Below are 22289 nucleotides of genomic sequence, written 5' to 3' on the forward strand. Positions count from 1 at the left end.
AGCCTATTGACATGTTTTGACTGATGTGCATGTAAAAGCAATTTTAAAGTAATCATTTGTATTTATTAGTAGTCAATATTATCTAGAAACCTAGGGTCTCTAAATGGGGGAGTAGCATGTTATGTGAATTATATCAGTAAAGCTGTTATGGGGGAGTGGAAGTGAGAAAACCTGGTCATACTGGTCCTCTCATCACTGTCCAGTGACAGGACCTAGCTTCTCTTTAGATTTTTTAAGATGTGTTTTATGTATTTCAAAGGCAGGGAGAGACAGAGAGAAGTCTTCCATTCACTGGTTCGTCCCTAAATGGCTGCAACGGCCAGAGCTGGGCCAATCGGGAGCCAGGAGCTTCTCGGTGTCCCACGGAGGCCCACACATTTCCCAAGCATATCAGCAGGGAGCTGGATTGGAAGCAGAGCAGCTGGTGCTAGAACCAGTGCCCAGATGGCATGCTGGAGCTGTAGGTAACCTGCGATACCACAATACTGGCCCTTCCTCTTTTGGCCCCTGTGAGCTGTTGAGTTTGCCATCCCTGATCTAGGTTTCCATCCAGCAAGGGGCCTGTGGACTCAGTATGTTTCATAATACACAGGAGGAAGGACAGTGACCTGTGTAGCTTACAGGCAAAGGAGCACCCTAATGGAAGAAGAGTAAGTAGGGCAGACTTTCAGAGCTAGGACAGGAACCCACCTCTTTAGGGAGAGTGGGTGTGATAGGGAGATACCATAAGCATTGTGGCCTGAGACCCTGGAGTGGCAGGCGGAGGCTCTCTGAGAGCAGCTGAGGGATGGGCTTGCCAGGGAGACTAGGTTATGTGCCCTTCCTCCTTTGTGTATACGGTCCCTTCAGCTCCAGTACCCTGTAGATGTGAGAGTAACTTAAGGCAGATGTTAAATCTCACCGTGGGCCGGCGCCGTGGCTCACTAGGCTAATCCTCCACCTTGCGGCGCCGGCACACCGGGTTCTAGTCCCGGTCGGGGCGCCGGATTTTGTCCCGGTTGCCCCTCTTCCAGGCCAGCTCTCTGCTGTGGCCAGGGAGTGCAGTGGAGGATGGCCCAAGTGCTTGGGCCCTGCACCCCATGGGAGACCAGGATAAGTACCTGGCTCCTGCCATTGGATCAGTGCGGTGCGCCGGCTGTGGCGGCCATTGGAGGGTGAACCAATGGCAAAAGGAAGACCTTTCTCTCTCTCTCTCTCTCTCTCTCTCTCTCTCACTGTCCACTCTGCCTGTCAAAAAAAAAAAAAAAAAAAAAAAAACACCGTGGAAAGGGGGAAAGAGCCTGGTAAGAAGCTTTGTGCATTGCCATCCTGATATTTGGGGAACAGAGCTAAGGCCCATTGGAGCTTTTTTTTTTTTTTTTTTTTTTTTGGACAGGCAGAGTGGACAGTGAGAGAGAGAGAGAGAAAGGTCTTCCTTTGCCGTTGGTTCACCCTCCAATGGACGCCGCGTTGATCTGATGGCAGGAGCCAGGTGCTTCTTCTGGTCTCCCATGTGGGTGCAGGGCCCAAGCACTTGGGCCATCCTCCATTGCACTCTTGGGCCACAGCAGAGAGCTGGCCTGGAAGAGGGGCAACCAGGACAGAATCCGGTGCCCGACTGAGACTAGAACCCGGTGTGCCGGTGCTGCAAGGCGGAGGATTAGCCTATTGCGCCGTGGCGCCGGCCCCCATTGGAGCATCTTAATTTTCTAGGGGTGACAGACACTGGAAAAGAAGTTCTGCAAGGCAGCCCTGCTCACACAGTTGTCGATCTGAGCCCTGTGGGGTTAGAGTAGAAAACTCTATAGACAGTGAGCCTGGAGACCAGCCGTTTGGCTCACCAGCTGAGAGAGACCATAGGCAGCTTGCTGAATATTTTTGGACTGTTTCCCTTTGCTTTTGTAAATGAAGGTGATTGAGCTAGAAGACTTTTCAAAGATCTTTTCCCATCAGGAATAAGTTGGATACATCACACTGGGTATGAAGACTGCAGTTTGTCAGGAGATTTCATCCAGTAAGGTTTCTTTGGCCCACCAAAGTAGACTGACTTCTAAGTGTCTTCCCTACAAGCTTGCCCAAAAGTGTGGGATTCTCTTCCTTAGGCTTCTAGAAATTGCTCACAACTACAAGTTGTGAGTATCCGTGCAATATGCCAGCAGTGGTGGGCCATCTGCTGACAGGAATGCCATTCAGATTTTGGTATCTGTGCTTGGTTAGATTTGGTGGTTGCTGAGACACTCGCCTCCCCCTCTAGCTCCGAGATTTAGAACCTAGGTCTGGGTGAGGCCCCTTCTCAAGAGATTGTCTCAGTATCAGGGTGCTCAGGCTTGTTCAGAGAAGCACCAGGGCCTGACCCAGACCTCTCTGTGAAAGGAACTAGCTTAGCTGTTACCATATTGAAAATTGTTCACTCAGCTCATTTGAGCAACCTACTGTTAAACCACGGACTACTGCTGGGAACAAGTCAGAAGGGGCCTGCTCTTGTAGTTTACATTGCAGTAAGAAAAGAGTAAATCAACAAGGTATTTCCAGTTACCTGTTGCTACCCAACATATCACCCAGAAGCTTAATAGTGTTAAAAAACTGTTTGACTCAGGGCCGTTGTGGAACAGTGGGTTAGGCCGCCCGTGATGCCCAGCATCCAGTGTGAGCACTGGTTCAACTCCCAATCAAGGTGTTAAGAAATGCCTGTATAGGCTCACTTGGCTAATCCTCCGCCTGCAGCGCCAGCACCCTGGGTTCTAGTCCCGGTTGGGGCGCCAGTTCTGTCATGGTTGCTCCTCTTCCAGTCCAGCTCTCTGCTGTGGCCCAGGAGAGCAGTGGAGGATGGCCCAACTGCTTGGGCCCTGTACCCGCATGAGAGACCAGGAGGAAGCACCTGGCTCCTGGCTTCAGATCAGCGCAGTGCGCCAGCCGTAGTGGCCATTTGGGGAGTGAACCATTGAAAGGAAGACCTTTCTCTCTGTCTCTATCTCATTGTCTATAACTCTCTGTCTGTCTCTCACTGTCTAACTCTGCCTGGCAAAAAGAAAAAGAAAAAAAAAAAAAAAAGAAATGCCTATATAGAGTGAGCAAGCCTGGATTGATTAGTAGCCTGGTGATGAGCATTCTTGTCTGAAGCACTTACAAGTACTAGGTGGTGATGAGTTTAGGTTTCTCCAAGGAGCAGTCCGAAGATTTGTGTGAATGGGAGGAGAAGGGCTCAAAAAGTCATAAGTAGGAGGCCTTTGGAAGCCAGCTCAGGGATTCTGGATTCTGTTGGGAAAGCAGTGGAAGAGGAGACATAATCTGACTTCTGCTTTAGGAGTCCTCACTTGTGTGGCAAATGGAGGGTGGTGGTGGCTAGAACAGGGAGATCCCTAGGAGCCTTCTGTTGTAGTCCAGGCATGAGTAGACCAGGAATGGGTGATAGCGTGCTGACGTGGGCCTGCTTGTTTTTTGTTTTTGTTTTTGATAACATTAGTGTTTTCCTCTGAGACTAGGCCACTTAAAGAGGAAGCTGTCTGAGTGTTACCTTCCTTCTCACACTGTTTAGAAACTGAATGAATTTGTGCTGTGCCCATTGATCAGAAGAGTGGCCTTAGGCAGGCAGGGGTTTTCATTCCCTTGGTTATGGATCTCTGGGCTCCAGATCCAGGCTGAGTGCTAGTGCTTCATTGTTTGCCCTGCCTGCCCTGGCTTGTCTCAGGCTCCATACCCCAGCGAGAAGGTTGAATGAGGGTGAAATGATGAGTTGCCTTGAAGCACCAGCAGGGGCAGGGATTTCTTTCCTGAAGGGAGGGAATTGTCTTGACCTTGTGTCTTTGTGTCAGTTTTCTTTCTTTCTTTCTTTGTTTTTAAGATTTATCTATTTATGAGAGAGAAAGAGGTCTTCCATCTGCTGGTTCACTCCCCCAGTGTCCACAACAGCCAGAGATGGGCTGATCTGAAACCCGGAACCAGGAGCTTCTTCTGGGTCTCACGTGGGTGTAGGGGCCCAAGGACTTGAGCCATCTTATTACTTTCCCAGCCCATAGCAGAGAGCTGGACTGGAAGGGGAGCAGCTGGAACTCAAACCAACGCCAATACGGGATGCTGGCACTGCAGGTGGCGGCTTTACCCACTGCCCCACAGCGCTGGCCCTGTCACAGTTTTGTTCTTTTCCTGCTGGAACAGAAATTGTTGGGTCAGTTATGGCAGTGGGTTTTTGATGTCAAGTGAGATTTTCAGGGTGGTGTCAGAGCAAATTGCCTGAGCTAAAAGTCTGGCAATCTTAGTTCTGATTTCAGCCTTGCTCTCTAGTTTTTCTTGGTGAGAGCTTTGTTTCTATAATTTGTATGGAGGGACTGGATTTTGCTGTCCAGTGTAGTGCCCATCTGGCTGATGAGCATTTCAAGTCTGAGCTTAGCTTGTTGTCCTAGAGTCTGTTACTTTAGTTGCTTGCCTTGTGAGGACAGATGCCTCAGGGGCCAGATCACAGGTGCCCGCAGAACCTCCACACACATTCCATTCATTATCCATTCGTCTTAACAACATCTTGTAGAATCTGGCTATAGCTATGATCCTTATTTTACAGATAAGAAACAGGCTTAGAAAGGTCGAAGGATTTGCTCAAGGCTGTACAGTAGTTAGTGAGTAGCTGGTATCGGAGTCCATGGCAGAATGATTCCAAAGGTCATGCTGTGTGCCTTGTCTGTCTTTGCATTCTCCCAGACCATAGAAGCATATATACCCCACCAGGAAAACTGTAGCTGGGGGGATGGAGGACCCACACAGATCTTCAGATGGTAGAAGCCCATGCAGCCCAGCCTAGCGGCCCTAACCACCCTTTTGGCAGATTGGGTTCTCTGGCCATAAGCAAGTAGGTGTGAATCCGGCCCTGGGACTTGTGATCCTGATGGGAAGCCCTGACCCTTCTTCCTCCCATCTCCCATCCCCTCTTCAGCTCTGACAGGCCACGTGTAGGTCTGCTGGAAAGAGCTTACATTTTTTTCAGGCATGGCTTCCAAGCCAGAGTGGACACAGGGCAGGAGGAGCTCTCTGCAAACTATAGGGGAACACATTGGCCATGCATTACTAAAGGAGATGGGAAATACTTAAGGTTACTATATGCTAGGCTTTTAAATTTACTGTGAAGGGAAAATCTTTAATTCATTGTGGGAAAACATCCAAATACTATTTTAGTAGAAAGAAAAACAATCCTTTGGTAATCTGTCCCACCAACCATTATAGATATTAGTGTGCATCAATAGGTTGTAGACCTTTCTAGACCAGTGCTGCTTTCTGGAAATATAATCCAAGTTGCTTAAGTAATTTGACATTTTTCTGGTAGCTATTGTTTTAAGTTTAAAAAGTAAAATTAATTTTAATAAGCCCAATACATGTATTTAACTGTTTAAACATGTTTCAAGATACAAACATGATTAATGAGGATTTTACATTCTCACACTAAGATTTGGAATCTGGTGTGTCTGTTGCACTTGAAGCACTTTCCCACCTTTCAGTGCTCAGTATCCACATACGGCTCCTGGCTTTCTTATGCTACAGCATGTTTTGAGTACATATGAAAAGAGAATTAATGGATGTTTATTTTTGTACAAAAAATTCTAAGTTCGCATGAGATATCTTCAGAAAGTTTGCCAAAAATGTTTATTATTAAAAAGTGTACTTTCCAAGGACTCAATTTTTTGTATCCATCGAAACAGCTTTGGTAAGGCAGGTTTCACTTTGTTTTAGAGCGAAAGCTGCCTCTGCAGTGGAGGCGCTCTTGCCGGGGAGGCCTCTGCTCTTCTGCTGCCCCCTGCAGGCACTCTGCGGTGGCTCTAAGATCCTGTGCTCTGCCCCCGCTTTCTGTGTGCGCTTTGCTGAGAGAATCAGGCCCAGACTGGGGAAGCTGCTTACCAAGGTTGCCCCACTGGGGTACCATCTTTAAGCTGAAGTGTAAGTCTTGGATGCAGTACTCAGTGGGAGGCCATTGCCCATGGAGGAAGGGTGGATAGCAGCTTCCCACAGGATTTCTCCTGTGCCTGTTGGGGAGGACTGATGCAGGCAGTGGGGAAAAGCCCAGCTGGCTCTGAGCAGGTATAGAGAGGGATGTGAGTTGGCCTGGGTGAGGTCAGACCTTAGAAACCTGAAAAATTGATTAGTTATCAAGTGGCCCTGTCACCCTAGTGTAGGGACACGTGTACTTCACGCACTAGGCCGCTTTGTAGCAGGAACCTCATTTTTTAGCAAGTGTGAGATTTATAGGAGCCTTCTTTTCTTTTTCTCTTTCTCTCTTCTTCCTTGCCTCCTTTCCTCCCCTGCCTTTCACTTTCTGTTTCTCTATCCTGCCTCTCCCTCCCTCTTTTTTCCTCCCCACACTCAAAAGTGTGCCTCAGTTTTTCAACCTGTACAGTTGAGCTGCACCACTGATGTATTGCTGACCTCCCCTGTCCTCTCAGAGGCAAGCTGGGATGCGTTGCAAACCTTGGAGTGACTCAGATGTAAAAAGCTGGGTAGGTCCTGGGAAGCCAGCCTCCTTCCTGTGCCTTCTACCCGCACCTCATGCCTGTTTGCATTGCAGGCAGTGGCAGCTATAGCCCCACAGCCCCTATCCTCTGAGGCTCAGCTTGTGTAAAAGCATGATTGGCTGGTCTTGACTGCCTGTACTGAGGATTTTTGGCCCTTATCTAGGCTCAGGGAAAGCCTGGGATAGATGTCTTATAGGCAAGAGAAGGGCAGCCACAAAATGAAAATTTATAATTTCAGTCCAGCAATGATTGAACACTACTCACAGTGAGTTACTGGTGGTCGAGTTTGTCATGCTTTCTTGGTGTAGTGGCAGGACACCAGGGCTGGCATATCTTAAAGCAGTTTGGTGTTCTTGGGTCAAGTCAGGAAGCTCACTGTGTCTCTATTTTGCCATCTGTAAAATGGGTAGAACCACATCCATTCATCCTTGAAACTCTTACAGTGAGATGGGTGTGATGGTGGATGAGGAGCTACTCTATGAGTTGCTTAGCCCTGCCACCTAGAGTAAGGAAAGATGACTTGCTTGGGTGGTAGCTTTTGCTCTCCCCTGGGCCTTACAGCCTGTTTTTTCTCCTCCTGTTCATCTGTCCCACCTGTTCTTTGACCTGCGGGGTTTGTGAATTTCCTCCATTCACTTCTTTCTGGTCTGGAGGAGGCAAAATTCTCTAGGGCCTTTGATGCTAACCACAGCTCAGATTTTGGATTGCAGGTTGCTCCTGGAGCATTGCTTTTATAAAATAAGTGGTGTTTTGATTTCTTCTTCCCCTGTGTTGAGTGGTATTTTCCGCATCTGGCAAGTAAGCTAATGGGTTCCCAGACAGAGGTTCTGTGCCATTGGCCTTAGTCTGTGGTATAGTCTACAGACCTGAGATTGGAGCCCTTTGGTGACATGAAGAACCCAGTTTCTTGTAGTTCGGAGAGGGGCTTGGGGCTTCAGAGCCTTTCGGGAGGGTCAGATACCTCCTCACTGTGTGACCTTTGGCCCTCCACCTGACTTCTTAGAAGGCTCTTCTAAAACTGTTAAAATAGTTCCCCCACTGTGGAGATTAAAAAAAAAAAAAAAATCTAATGCTCAAAAGGTCCGTAGCGGGAGACCTGGCCTCCTGAGGTTAATGCTTAATAAGTGGCAGCCATTTGTTGTTGTTTCTAATGGACTCAGACCTGGGCCACTGGGTGAGCACACTGTAAGGTGTAGGGTATGAGAGGTTGGAGTCTGTTTGGCAGTAAGGAGGAAAGAAGTGGACCATTTCTTGAGAGCCTTCATTTTTCTAGCACAGTCACAGGTTGCAGTTTTTAAAAAGTAAACCCCAGCCCCTCCTAGAGTAATCCCTTGTGACCTTATGTCTGTCAGAATACTCAACATTCTGCTTCCTCGTGCTGAGGATTCAGCTGGTGGGCAGGTGGAGGGGGTGAGCTCCTCATGTGCCCCTCTTCTGGCTGCAGTGTTTTGTTTTTTGTTTTTTCAAGATCTATTTATTTGAAAGGCAGAGTTAGAGAGAGACAGGGAGAGATAGAGAAATCTTCCATCTGCTAGTTCACTCCCCAAATGGCTGCAGTGGCTGGGGCTGGGCCAGGCTGGAGCCAGGAGCCAGAAGCCCCTGTTGTTTTGTTTTATTTTATTTATTTATTTTTGACAGGCAGAGTGGACAGTGAGAGAGAGAGACAGAGAGAAAGGTCTTCCTTTTGCCGTTGGTTCACCCTCCAATGGCTGCCGCGGCCGGCGCGCTGTGGCTGGCGCACCGCGCTGATCCGAAGGCAGGAGCCAGGTACTTATCCTGGTCTCCCATGGGGTGCAGGGCCCAAGCACTTGGGCCATCCTCCACTGCACTCCCAGGCCACAGCAGAGAGCTGGCCTGGAAGAGGGGCAACCGGGACAGAATCCGGCGCCCCGACCGGGACTAGAACCCGGTGTGCCGGTGCCGCTAGGTGGAGGATTAGCCTATTGAGCCATGGCGCCGGCCCTGTTGTTTTATTTTTAAGTGAAAGAGAGAAATATCTTCCAGGGGCCAACGTAGTGGCATAGCAGGTTACACCACCACTTGTGATGCCTGCATCCTGTATGGGTGCCGGTTCGAGTCCTGGCTACTTGACTTCATATCTGATTCGGGCCCCTGCACCCATATGGGAGGCCTGAAAGAAGTTCCTGGCTCCTAGCTTTCTGTGTTTCAAATAAATAAATCTTAAGAAAAAAGAAAAAAATACCTTCTTTCCAGTCTAGTTCTCCTGCCTGAGTGGTAGCAACTCAAGTACTTGAGCCAGGGTGTGTATTAGCAGGAAACTGATTCAGAAGCTGAATGGGAGCTTGACTACTGGCCCTCTGGTATGGAATGTGGGTATTCCAAGCAGTGTCTTGGCCACTGTGCCACACCACCTACCCTTTTGGCCACTGTTTATGTAATTCAAACTATGTTTAACCTCTTTTTCTTTTGAGCTAGTTAAGCCCTGACTGTTGGAGACCAGAGCCCCTTCTTGGCAGTCTCATTTTTTTCATTGGCAGCTCAGTTCTCAGACATACTTGATGTTGTCACTGTACAGGAAAACCTGTTAAAACTGCAGGGGCCCAAGCTCTGCTCACCTCCCCAGATTCACTTCTGGAGTTCAGAAGGAGACAGGAATCTCCTAAAAATATTTAGTCCATAGAAAAAATACAAAGGAAAAATAAAAATACTGAAACATGAACCCAAGTTCCTGCTTCTGGCTTTTAAGACGTGTAGCCCTGATTTTAAGATACTGTACATTGTATTCTGGTTCTGGACAACTGATGAAACTCATGGGTTAAATAAAAATAACTCCCGGTACATCCCCAGAAAACCTACTTTAGAATTCCCTGAGCAAAAATCTCTGGAGAGGCCGGCACTGTGGCATAGTAGATAAAGCCACTGCCTGCAGTGCCAGCATCCCGTATGGGTGCCAGTTCAAGTCAGGGCTGCTCCAGTTCTAATCCAGCTTCTTGCTAATGCGCCTGGGAAAGTAACAGAGGATGATCCAAATCATGGGCCTCTGCACTTGCATGGGAGATTCCGAAGAAGCTCCTGGCTTCAGAGCGGCTCAGCTTCAGCCATTGTGGCTGTTTGGGGAAGTGAATCAGCAGATGGAAGACCTCTGTCTCTCTACCTCTGCCTCTCTGTAACTCTGCTTTTCAAATAAAATAAATCTTTAAAAAAAAAAAAAGGTATGAAGACAGATGACATCGAAGATGACCTTTTAAAAAAGGACCTACAAATCTACATTTGGATAAGTTCCTTAGATGCTAATTCTGCATGCTAAAATCTTAGGGCTGAAGTCCTTCAGAGCAGTGGTTTCATGGGTATCTGGTTGCGTTTAAAGGATCAGTGGATATAAAGACAAAAATCTGTGCCAGCATTGTGGCCCATGAAGTGACACCAGCATATCGCATAAGTGACATATCGCAATACCGAGTTGCATCTGAGCTGCTCCACTTCTGATCCAACTTCCTGCTAATGTGCCTGGGGAGGTAGTAGAAGATAGCCCAAGTGTTTGGGCCCCTGTCATCCATGTGGGAGACCTGTATGGAGTTCTTGGCTTTGTACTGGCCCAGGCACAACTGTTAATTTAAATTAAAAAACAAAAACAAAAACAATACCTGCCTACCACAGACCTTTGAGTAGGGAGACTGAAGACATGGGAATGGGGCTTCCACAGCAGAAACTGTAGTGCTGGCATCATAATCCAGGGTTCTGTCACTCCTTCATTTTCAGTTTGGCTTTTTCACATGGTAGCCAGATTTAACAAATAAAAATATAGGATAACCATAGATTTCAAGTAAGCCAGATCATTTTTTTGGTATAAATGTGTCCCAAATATTGCGTGGGACATATGTAGAATTAAAAAAAAAAAAAAACTATCTGAAACTCAGATTTAACTGGCTGTTCTGAATTTCTGCTTGTTAAATCTGGGACCCATAGTTCCCCCCTCCCCGTTTTTTGTACATTACAGATTGAAAAATTGTCCCAAAGGAGGGAAAAATAACTACTGTGCATTGACAGTACTTCCATGGTCTTCCTTTCCTTTCCTTTCCTTTCCTTCCCTTTCCCTTTCCCTTTCCCTTTCCCTTTCCCTTTCCCTTTCCCTTTCCCTTTCCCTTTCCCTTTCCCTCCCTTCCTTCCTTCCTTCCTTCCTTCCTTCCTTCCTTCCTTCCTTCCTTCCTTCCGTCTTTCCGTCTGTCTTTCTTTCGCAGAATGGACAGTGAGAGAGAAAGAGAAAGGTCTTCCTTTTGCCATTGGTTCACCCTCCAATGGCTGCCACAGCCGGCACATCACGCTGATCTGAAGCCAGGAGCCAGGTACTTCTCCTGGTCTCCCATGCGGGTGCAGGGCCCAAGCACTTGGGCCATCCTCCACTGCCCTCCCAGGCCACAGCAGAGAGCTGGCCTGGAAGAGGGACAACCGGGACAGAATCCGGCGCCCCGACTGGGACTAGAACTTGGTGTGCCGGCTGCGCTGGCTCTATTTTCTTTTTTTAAAGATTTATTTATGGGGCTGGTGCTGTGGTGCATTAGGTTAATCCTCTGCCTACACCGCTGGCATCCCATATGGGCACTGATTCTAGTCCTGGCTGCTCCTCTTCTGATCCAGCTTTCTGCTGATGGCCTGGGAAAGCAGTAGAAGATGGGCCAAGTGCTTGGGCCCCTGAACCTTTGTGGGAGACCTGTAGGAAGCTCCTGGCTCCTAGCTTCAGATCGTCCCAGTTCCGGTTGTTGTGGCCATTTGAGGAGTGAACCAGTGGATGGAAGACCTTTATCTCTGTCTTTTTTTCTGTCTGTAACTCTGCCTTTCAGATAAATAAAATCTTTAAAACAAAAGATTTATTTATTTATCTGAAAGGCAGAGTTACAGAGAGGCAGAGAGAGAGAGAGATCTATCCACTAATTCATTCCCCAATTGGCCGCAACGGCCAGAGCTGCGCTGATCCTAAGCCAGGAGCTAGGAGCTTCCTCTGGGAATCCCACGCGGGTGCAGGGGCCCAAGATCTGGGCCATCTTCTGCTGCTTTCCCAGGCCATAGAGAGCTAGATCAGAAATTGAGCAGCTGGCTCTTGAACCAGCGCCCATATGGGATGCCGGCCCTGCAGGCAGCAGCTTTACCCGCTACACCACAGCCCCAGCCCCATGAGTTTCAATCATTGGTTACTGTAGGTTAGCACATCCAAGGATGGCCTCCAGAATCCATGTTGCTAACTGCTGCTCTACCCCATCTTGTAACCCAGCAGTCTAATGAGTTGTTGGGTGGTTTGGGATAGGGCTCAGACCCCCTTGACGTTTGCGGAAAGAGTGTGAGAGCATCTAGGAGCCCACCTGCAGACTCGCTCCACATTCTTAGCATCCCAGGGCTCTGCTCTGACAGTTGGGATGTAGATTGTAGTACTGTAGAGGCCTGTGGGCTGGCACTGACTGAGTGGAAGAGGTGAATCAGGGCTTTTGGGAAACAGGACTGGCTGCCGTGGCTGACCTGGGTTCGGGGAACTGATCTCTATCTAAGAACTCCCACTCCTGATCTGCTTTTGGGACTCTGGCTGGTTCCTCCCATTGTTGTGGCATTTTCAAGTTACTGTGGTGGGAGCTGTTGCTATTCAGTTGAGTGAGTGTGCCCAATCTACCTCAGTTGGTAGATAACTGCTCTCTGAAAGGCCTCCTGGGCTTGCCTCCTTGAGCCTTTCTGAGCTAGCCGAAGATCACTGGAAGATCACTCCCCCACACCCTCCTGTTGCTCTGCCTCTTCTCTTCCCTTCTCTATTTTTTCTCTTTTTCCTTTGTTTTCAAGATTTATTTTATTTGAAAGGCAGTCTTCCTGGCATAGTGAAAAGAGGAAGAATGGGGCTCCTCCCAGAGCTACTGCAACTAATGCACCCCTCCAGGGCTGGTGTTGTAGGACAGTGGGTGAAGCTGCCACATCCTATATGAGTCCATTTCTGATGTGTTCCCTGCTAATGCTCCTGGGGAACAAGTGCTTGGGCCACTGCCACCCAAGTAGGAGACCAGAATGTAGTACCTGGCTGCTGGCTTCAGCTTGGCCCAGTCCTGGCTATTGGCAGGCATCTGGGGAGTGAATCAGTGAATGGAAGATCACTCCCCCACACCCTCCTGATGCTCTGATTCTTCTCTTCCCTTTTTTCTCTTTTTCCTTTCATTTTCAAGATTTATTTTATTTGAAAGGCAGAGGTAGGGACACACACACAGAGATTCCATCCACTACCAGTTCACTGCTCAAATGATTGCAATGGCTGGGGCTGGGTCAGGCTGAAGCCAGGAGCTGGAACTCCCATCTGGTCTCCCACATGGGTGGTAGAGGCTCAAGAACTTGAGTCCTCTTCCTCTGCTTTTTCAGGTGCATTAGCAGGGTGCCGGATTGGAAATGGGACAGCTGAGACTCAAACCAGCACTCAGCTACCAGCATGGCAGACAGCAGCTTAACCTGTTGTGCCACAATGCTGGCACTGCTCTGCCTTTCAAGTAAATATGTCTTCTTAAAAAAATAAAGCACCCCTCCTTTTTATTCATTTATTCCAGTTCCATGTGAAAAGTTTTTCCTAAAAGCAGATGGATATTAAAAGCAGCATCAGTGGTTGTGGGAACAGTTTTTGTGAACTTTTGGGTCCTTGAGACCTTGGGTTTACCCTGTGAGTGGGCATAGTTGTGCGCAGAGCTAACTGGCCTGAGAGGATAACAGCGTGACTTCTTGACCTGTGAAAGAACTTCAGTAAGGGGCATAGTCCAAAGTGAAGATTGTTCCCAGAGAATGAATTCGTGTTACCTGAGAGATGATTGTTGACCATGGGCACTGGGGGGAACCTGTCTTGAGATCAGCACTTCCTGAGCCAGGATGGAGTCAGGCATGCAGCAGAGCAGAGCATGTACTTGGCGGCCTGCCTGAGACGGTGGGCTCCTAAAACCCAGGGCCTGCCTGAGACGGTGGGCTCCTAAAACCCAGGGCCTGCGAGAGTCTGTGGAAACCTTAGGCTGAAAGTAGCATTTGTAGTATGTGTGTAGAAACGTGAGCTACAGTATTTAGAAAGGTAATTTCTCTCTGAGATCTACTTTATTTTTCTGAGTGCGCCCCCCCCTTTTTTTGTTTAAAACTCAGAAGATCTGGCAGCACCAAGCATGTGTGTGTGTTTGTGGAGCCCCAGCAACTCTTAAGTGGGTGCTGCCCCCTTAGCGTCACTTTGGGTTGCCAGCCAGTCTGCTGATTTATGGTCCTGCCTGGGACCTGGAGGCTTATGTCTGTGACCTCTGGGGAGTTAGCTATACTGTTTTGTCTGCTGCACACCCTTTCTATCCTGTGTGTCCCACCTTTGGCCCTTGGTGTTCAGATTGAAGTGTGCAGAGAGCAGAACATTAGGTCGTCTCCGGCATTGCTGAGAAAGGTGGTATGTAATTAACCCTCTCTCTCCCTGGAAGAGAAAGCTCTGGACGTTTTTTGAGAAGCACCAACAAGTATGTAAATTCCTTCATTTGGTAAATATTTACTGTGGACCTACCATTTACAGGCTGCAGTCCTGGACTGCAGGAACCAGTGAGGAGGTAGCAATAATTCTTATCTCTTAATACTTCTAGTCGTTGTCTTTAGAGTGAATTGCAAACTTAGGCCCAGGGTTGGGTCAGCTGCACAGATTCAGTCTGTGACCTATTAACTTGATGATCTTGAACAAGTCCGTTAGCTTCTCTGAGCCTCAGTTCCCCCATCTGATAACCGGCAATCCTTATCATATTACCTTCTAGGGTGATTGTGGAAAGTAAGCAAGCTGCTGCATGTAAAGAACTCTGGGAACATGTAAGAATATAGTAATGGCTCAGTATTTGAATCCAGTCTCGTGGGGTTGAGATCTACACAAAGGCAGGCAAGTCTGGGTCCGTGTGTTGCACTCCCTGAATAGCAGACTCCTGTAGTATTTGGTCCAGAGTAGCTGGTGGACAGCACTTTCTGTGGGCAGTGGGGAAGGCCTCCTGAAGAGAATCATGAGAGATCTATAACTCAGGAGGGGCTGGCCATCTTGCTTCAGCATACTCTGTGACCTTGGGCAAGTCTCTTTCCTTGGGTTCATTTTCTGGATGACTGGAATAATAGTGTCCCTCTGAGGCCACTAAGTGGAATCACAGAAAGCAGCTTAGATCAGCTTTGTTGCCTAGTCAGCACACATTAAAAGGTGGTTATTATTACTGGCCTAACTAGAGCTGAAAGTGCTCTGCAGAAAAAACTGGGTTAGGGAGCTGGCAGCGTGCAAGTCAGAGGCTTCATTTGCTGCTGATAACTTTCAGCTGCCATGATTGTTGATCAATTTTTGGACACGACTTCTGAGACTGGTACCAGCAGTGAGGGTGGCTGAGTCCATGTCTGGGCAGGCAGTTGGCATCAGAGGCTAAAGATAGTCAGTTGGGTTTGGGGCTGGCCTGGGTCTGGGTTGGCCTGGGCCAGGCTGGCTGGTGTCATGTGACTGGAGCCTGGCCCTCCCTCTGTTCCTCCTCCTAGGCCAAAGGGACATAGACTCTGCACTTCTGGGTTGGCTGCTGGCCTGCCAGCCACTTCCTTTCTGCAAAGCCTCAAGATGGTCTGACCTTCCAAAGGTATCCCTCCCTTCTTTGCCAACCCCTCCCCGCAAGAGTGCCATTCAGCCCCACCTGTTTTATCTGCAGTTTGGAGGAAATCTGCAAGGGAGAGAGGCCTCTTGAGAGATGTCAGCCACAGCAGCTAGAGAACAAGATGAGGGGGGTTAGAACAACGTTGTTGTTTTTATACTCTGTAGAAGAGTGTTCCTGCTTGGGGGTGCCCGGGTCAGTGGGGGATGGACCAAAGGCCTGTGAGTCTTCGAGGTTCTCCACTCTGATTCCACCTTATTCCCAGGCTAGCTGACAGATGAGGGTAGCCAGGCTTTTCACAGAGCTTGCCTCCAGGCTGGCCTGAGAGAGACGGGCACAGGTGTATGGTGTAGCCCAGGCTCCCTCCCTGCTTGCTGTACCCTACTCTGCATTGGCCTCACCGCCTTTCATAGTGAGGATCCTCGGTTGCAGCTCAAATGGTAGCAGCCTTCCCTTTTCCAGAAGGCTGAGGGTGAGGCAGAATCTCTGTCAGTTGGAGCTATGTGGTGCCCTGTAGTGTCACAGTCCTCTGTGCTTAGATCCAGGGTGTGGCTTATGAGCCTCCCGTGGGCAGAGGCTACAGTGGAGGAAATGGGAGGTAGACCTTGAAGTACCTTTCCCATAGGGCAGCCAGGTGCTAGCTAGGGATCTCTCTCTGGAAAGGGTCACCCTGGATCACCAGGGTCCAGTCTTTGGAGTGTTAGTTGCCCAGCTTTGTGACCCTTGACTTCCATGCAGTGAGACTTGGTTTTCCATGATATGTAGAAGGACTCCCCTGTAGCTGTGACATGAAGATCCTGCCCTGTGTGTAACAGTGTGGTGGTGACTTGGCTTCCCTTCACTCTTCTTCCACTTCCTTTTAGGGTTAAGAGGATAGACTTTAGGGTCAGACTATTTGGCTTCCAATCTTGTTCTGCCTGCTGGCTGTTATCATGGCAAATAACCTTTCCACCTTATGAGTTGGTTTCTTCATTTGTAAAATGGGAGCAATTAAAGGAATTGAGCTGTTTTAATTTTAAGGGTTAAGAGAATCCATGCAGTTTAGAACTGTGTGGCATCTAGTAAGTGCTCACTACATAATGTCTATGCTTGTCACTCTGCTGCCATCAGCTCTCCCACTTGGATTAGAAATCCCAGTAGTTGAGATCATGCCTTCTGTCTGCTACGTGTAGTACCTTTTGTTCAGTTGAGAAAGAACGGTGGTAGGCATGTCCCCACGATTATATAACTGATGATTGTTGGGGTTTGAATTGGGGCCCAACACTGATTTCAAGCAGTTGGTTGCCTGAGTCATGGCTGTGCTGAGGCCGGGATTACTGTGAGAGACAGCCCTTTCTAGGACACTAGTTTCTGTGTTCCTGGAGGCCAAGGTTTGAGGCCATACATAACCTCACAAACTGTGTTTCAGTCCTACTTTGTCCCTTCTTATCAGTTCTTTCTACCAGGACCCAGTGAATTTGATTCACTCATATACCTTCTCTCCTGAAAAACTTCACTAGTTTCTCATTGGTTGGTTAAACCAAGTTCTTGGGGCCGGCGTCGTGGCTCACTTGCCTGCGGCGCTGGCATCCCATGTGCGCGCCGGGTTCTAGTTCTGGTTGCTCCTCTTCCAGTCCAGCTCTCTGCTGTGGCCCTGGAGGGCAGTGGAGGTTGGCCCAAGTCCTTGGGCCCTGCACCCGCATGGGAGACCAGGAGGAAGCACTTGGCTCCTAGCTTCAGATTGACACAGTGCCGGCCGTGGCAGCCATTTGGGGAGTGAACCAACAGAAGGGAGACCTTTCTCTGTCTCTTTCTCTCAGTTTCTGTAACTCTACCTGTCAAATGGGAAAAAAAAAAAAAAAAAAAAAAGGAATATTAGTTGAAAAAAAAAAAATAAACCAAGTTCTTGCTCTTTGGACCTCTACACCTGACCCTCTGGTAGAGCCCTGAGCTCTTGGCCCTAGGATTACAGCTGTAACAGCTGCCTGGTCCCTGCCTTCTGAGAGGGGAGCATAGTCTAGTTGACATATGCAGTATAGTGAGAGCACCCAGCAGGGCACTTGGTGCAGTTGGGAACTGGGAGATCTCCTCCCCCAAGACGGGAGGCCTAATGAATGGCCAGGTACAGGGCAGTAGATGGGCGAGTGTGAGTGTAGTCTAGCCCCTGTGTCCAAGCTATGGCAGTGCTTTTCCAGCTGCCCATCTCCAGGAGGTGGGGCCCCCAAGCCCTCCCTGTTCTGGTCTCGTCAGGCCTGAGCTTTGTTAATTCTCTCTGGCCACCTACTTGCAGTCTTGCAGGTTCTCTGAACTAGCCTGGCCCATCACGTGTTTTGTCAAAGTTGCTATCTGAGTTTCTCTACCAGTTCTTTTTACCAAGCCCTGCTGAATTCGAATCACCCACTCGCTTTCTGGCCAGAGAACCCTTCACTAATATCTCTGTTGGACCCAAGTCCTGTGCCTTAGACCTGCTACACGTGGTCCTTCTGGGTGGTTTTTGCTTCCAAAGGTCAGCATACTTGGGATCTCTCTAGAACAAAAAATATGGAAGATACTCTTAAACTCTTTTTATCTGGCTTTGTTCGAGGTATTTAGCCCCTTTGGTAGGAATAGAGAGACTCCTTGAGACTGGAGCTCTCTTCCATGCTGAGTAAAGAGTATAAAGACCAAATTTCTTCAACTGAAAGGGATCGTGGTGTCTTCCTTCCTCACTTAGCCAGCAGAACGTTATGGCTAACCCCCTCTGGGGAAAATCTCCCCGTCTTGATTGCAACTGTAAAGGTTCTGACTCTTTGCTTTGCTCTGTCCTGGAGACTCTTGCCTGGGAGCCTGGCAGTCTTGTCTGGAGTACAGTGGCAGGGTGGAGGGTGGTGGTGGCATAGGGAGTGTTTTCCTTCCCATAGGCCATCTTGTGGAAAAAGAGCCAGGCGGGCGGGCGGTAAGCTGTGTCTCATGTGATCTGGTTTGAGTTTTTTTTCCCCCTTGCTCTCTGGTTCTCTTTCACATTGAGAGTTTTTTGATGTATATGTGTCCCCTGCCCCTCCACTCATGAGAATATGAATTGTTTGGAAATAGGAAGCTTTCTTTGCAAATTTGAAAGAGAATCTTTAGCATTTCTTGAGCATTTATGGTGAACTATATTCTGCCCGTTGAACTGTTCCAGTCCTGAGACAACAAGGATTTCAGTTTCACAGAGGAAGTTTCAGTTGAAAGGAACTTTGCAAGGGCAGAGGAGGGCAGAGTCCAATCCAGCTCTGTCCTCTGTGCTTCATAATAGGGATGATGTTTCCTAGGTGAATGTCTATGGAGGATGGTACATGCTTGAGAGTTGAGGCTCAAGAGAGATCCAGAGGGGCTGGTGCTGTAGCACAGTGGGTTAAGGCCCTGGCCTGAAGCACCGGCATCCCATATGGGCGCCGGTTCTAGTCCCGGCGGCTCCTCTTCTGATCCAGCTCTCTGCTGTGGCCTGGGAAAGCAGTAGAAGATGGCCCAAGTCCTTGGGCCCCTGCACCCACGTTGGAGACCCAGAAGAAGCGCCTGGTTCCTGGTTTCGGATCGGAGCAGCTCCGTCATTGCGGCCATCTGGAGAGTGAACCAGCGGATGGAAGACCTCTCTCTCTGTCTATATCTCTCTCTCTGTAACTCTTTCAAATAAATAAAATGAATCTTATAAAAAAAAAGAGAGAGCGAGAGAGAGATCCAGAGCCTTGGGCTTACACAGTCAAGGTTATAGGGTCAGCCACTCCACCTTACAGGGCAGCTGCTGTTCTTCCCCCTGCCACCCCCCCCCCATTTACCCCCCCCCCCCATTTCCTCCATTCATCGCTGTTCTGCCTCCTGTCCCTAGCTTTCCTTCATCCTTAGCAGTGGCAGCTTATCTCTGCCACTAGAAATCATACTAAATAAAAGAAGTGAAGATAGTGAGTCTGCCATGCAGTTACAGCTTCAGGAATAGGCCCGTAGGGCCTCAGCCATCCCTAAATTCAACTGCTTCTTGTACGGAGCACTTTTGTACTCTTCACTTTTCACAAATGCTTGTATCTCTTTAGTTTAGTTTCTCCTGAAACTAGAAGGAACCCTGCCTCCTTGCTGCCTGTGGGAGAGAAAGTGGTTTTCCTTTTCTTCCAAATCCTCTTGAGCCCCAGATTTGCCTTAGTTGGGGAGAAACAGCATCCTGAGACCTCTATTTGCTTCTTCCACCTGGAATCCTGGACTTAGGAGGCCTGTGGGCAGATAAACAGGGTAGGCCCTTATGTGGGCCTGGACTCTACCTCCCTCTCCAAGAGCCTCTCCCTGTTGTTCAGTAACTGTGTTTACTAGGAAAAACCAGGGAAGTGCCCTAAGATGATGCCAGGAAGGACTCAAGGGAATCATGTGACCTTGTGTAGTTTCAGGTGAGCTGGTTAGGAAAGTTTTGATTTCGAGCTCCCATCTTAACTGCAGCCAGTTCTGGGGTAGCTCATTCCCATGTTCCAGCCTCAGTTTGCAGAGGGGATTAGAACTGTGAGCCTTGTTACTACTCTTAAATTCTACAACTGTGTTTTTGGGCAAATGAACAGTAATGGTTCCTGAACTGGGCTTGGGTCATCAGTAGCAGGCACAGGTTTTGGAATGCAGAGCTAGGAGTGAGGGGACTTATCCAATGGTTTCAGTGGGATGGTGCTGGAGGTGGGGACTGCTGCCCACACAGAAGGAATGATTTTCCCTGGAAGCCATTTAAGATGCCAGGCCCGGTGGGACGTTTGGTGTGTGTTTGCATGCATGTGTGAGTGCACACTTTTAACAGTTGTCTGGTAAGGATGAATGGCTGGGCGGGAACCCAGAAAGCAGATATATAATTGAAATTGTCAGAAAGCTTTGCCTTCTTTCTAGGTTCCTGCAGGGCCCTGTAACAGCTCATCTGAGCCTTCCTGGGTTTCCCTGAAGGCTTTATTGTTTTAACAGATCTGTGAATTTTATATAAAAAAGTAAGCTTGGTCTCCCCAGTGGATTCTTCTGCCTCTGTGGGGGCAGCCTGTGGCTCTGGTAGCAGAGCATGAACCGGACGCTTTGGGTCTCAGCAGACTGCACATAGGACTAATTTATGAATATTCCTATGTATGTCCAAAATAGTCACCACATCCTCCTCAGCAGCTCGAGATGGTGGTAACAGTGGGGAGCTGTTGGGGTCTTGTCTTGGCCATATTGCTTTTTGATCTTGGTAAACAAATCAGAGTGATCATGGTACACCTTTTTTTTTTTTTTTTTAAGATTTATTTATTTATTTGAAATTCAGAGTTATACAGAGAGAGGAGAGGCAGAGAGAGAGAAAAGAGAGGACTTCCATCAGCTGCTTCACTCCCCAATTGGCCGCAATGGCCAGAGCTGCACCGATCCGAGTCAGGAGCCAGGAGCTTCTTCTGGGTCTTCCACACAGTGCAGGGGCCCAAGGACTTGGGCCATCTTGTACTGCTTTCCCAGGCCATAGCAGAGAGCTAAATCGGAAGTGGAGCAGCCAGGACTTGAACCGGCGCCCGGCGCCCAGATGGGATGCCGGTGCTTTAGGTCAGGGCGTTAACCCACTGCTCCACAGCGCCTGGCCCCCATGCTACACTTGTGATCCTTCTCTGTTTTGACAGGGTTTTAATAAGAAGCAACAGTTGCCCCTTGGACTGTGCTCACTTTTTTGAGAAAAGTCCTCAGGAACATCTTGCTTTCTGAGCCTGATTCCCTTTTCCGACATGCTGTTAATGAACATGCATTCACTGGCTTATTGACCTGCTCTCCTCATCTAGCACGCTTAGAGTGCTGCTGAGTGTTAGCAGAAGAGGTTGCCAGCCATAACTCAGGTGTACATGGTTCGAAACAGGGGATGCTGTTAGCCTGCTTGGAGACCTGGGTGGTATTAGACTTGTCTGGGCCAACCTGAGAGTGGCAGAGAAATGAGTCCAGAGTAGCCCCTTAAGATTGAGGTTTTCTGGTTCTCCACTACCAGGCCCCTGGAGTAAGGGTGCTGTGGGCTGAGTTCCACAGCTCTATCTTTGAGAAGGTTTGTGGAGTGTCTTTTGAGGGGGCAGTGGCTCCTCCGGTAGCAGGTGGAAACTAGGAATGCAGTGGCCTCAGTTAGGAGTCAGGCAAGGACACTCTCTGCTCATTAAAGGAACATGAGTCTGATCAAGGACTAAACAGTTTGGCAAATTCCTCTGCCCAGGGACTGGGGGCCGCTCTTGCTCGGGCATGGCGGGCCAGCAGTGGAAGCAAAGTGACAGGAGAGAAGTGGGTGAGGCAGGAGTAGAAACCTGTGCTCTCAGAACTGTGTGGGGAAAACAGGTTGGGTGTAGAAAAGACTGGGCCTATTAAGACCACTTCCTTAAGAAATGACATTCTAAAAAAATTTGTGGATTTGTTGTCTTTTTTTATAAGTCTGTGATTGTGTCAGAAAATTAAAATCATTGTATATGTACTCCTGAACTCCTGGTAAAACACAAGTCTGCCCTAGAGTTTGTATTATGAATATGTACATGTATATATTTTTATTGGTTTTACAAAAATGAGATTGTTCTGTAACTTGTCTAACTTTTCATACTAATAGATTATTATCTTTTTAATAAATTCTGAAATGATGAACTTAGATTTATTTAGCCAGTTCCTACTGTTGGACCTGTGGGTTGCTTTCACTTTTTGAAAGTTAGAGATGGCACTTTGGATATCCTTGTACATATTGTAATTAGTATTTTTAATGTAAATTTCTGAAGGCAGACTGTTAAGTCAATTGGGAGTCCACTTTTTCTTTGGAAACTGAAAGATAAACGTAATCTTCCTGAATCTTATTGGTCCCTGGACATCTTTTTTGGAAAGGCAGATAGAGATTGAAAAATCTTCTGTCCTCTGAATCACTCTCTAAAAGTAGAACAGCTGACTCTAAGCCTGTCTTGAAACCTGGAGCCTGGAACTCCATCCTTGTCTCCTACATGGGCAACAGGGACTTAACCACTTGGGCTATCATCTGCAGACTTCCAGCTGCACATTATAGGAAGCATACATTGAAGTGGAGCTGCTAGGACTTGAACGCAAGCACCCTGATATGGGATGCGGGTGTCTCAAGCAGCAGCTTAATCACTGTACCAAATGGTCTTCTAGCCCATGTCTGTTCACACACAGACATCTGAAATGTTAGGACCAGAAATGGTCTTCCAAACCCTTCCCTTACAGGAGTGAGGAATTTTATTTATTTTTTTGCTCAGGGCATTTTGGATATTTATAACATTAT

General features: G+C 48.2%; 1 protein-coding gene across 6 annotated transcripts in view; it reads left to right on the top strand.

Moving 5' to 3' along the window:
- Window positions 1-22289, top strand: part of LARP1 (La ribonucleoprotein 1, translational regulator) — a 126560-nt gene that overhangs the window by 76754 nt on the left and 27517 nt on the right. Inside the window, exon 2 of one of the 6 annotated variants that reach the window (XM_070076354.2) lies at window positions 14958-15052. The exons of the other annotated variants lie outside the window; for them this stretch is intronic. The gene's annotated coding sequence lies outside the window, so the exon portion shown is untranslated. The remainder of the gene's footprint in view (window positions 1-14957; window positions 15053-22289) is intronic. 6 annotated transcript variants of the gene reach the window in all.

This window comes from Oryctolagus cuniculus, chromosome 6 (assembly GCF_051225735.1).
Source record: "Oryctolagus cuniculus isolate XC-2025 breed Fujian yellow rabbit chromosome 6, ASM5122573v1, whole genome shotgun sequence".
Classification (NCBI taxonomy): domain Eukaryota; kingdom Metazoa; phylum Chordata; class Mammalia; order Lagomorpha; family Leporidae; genus Oryctolagus; species Oryctolagus cuniculus.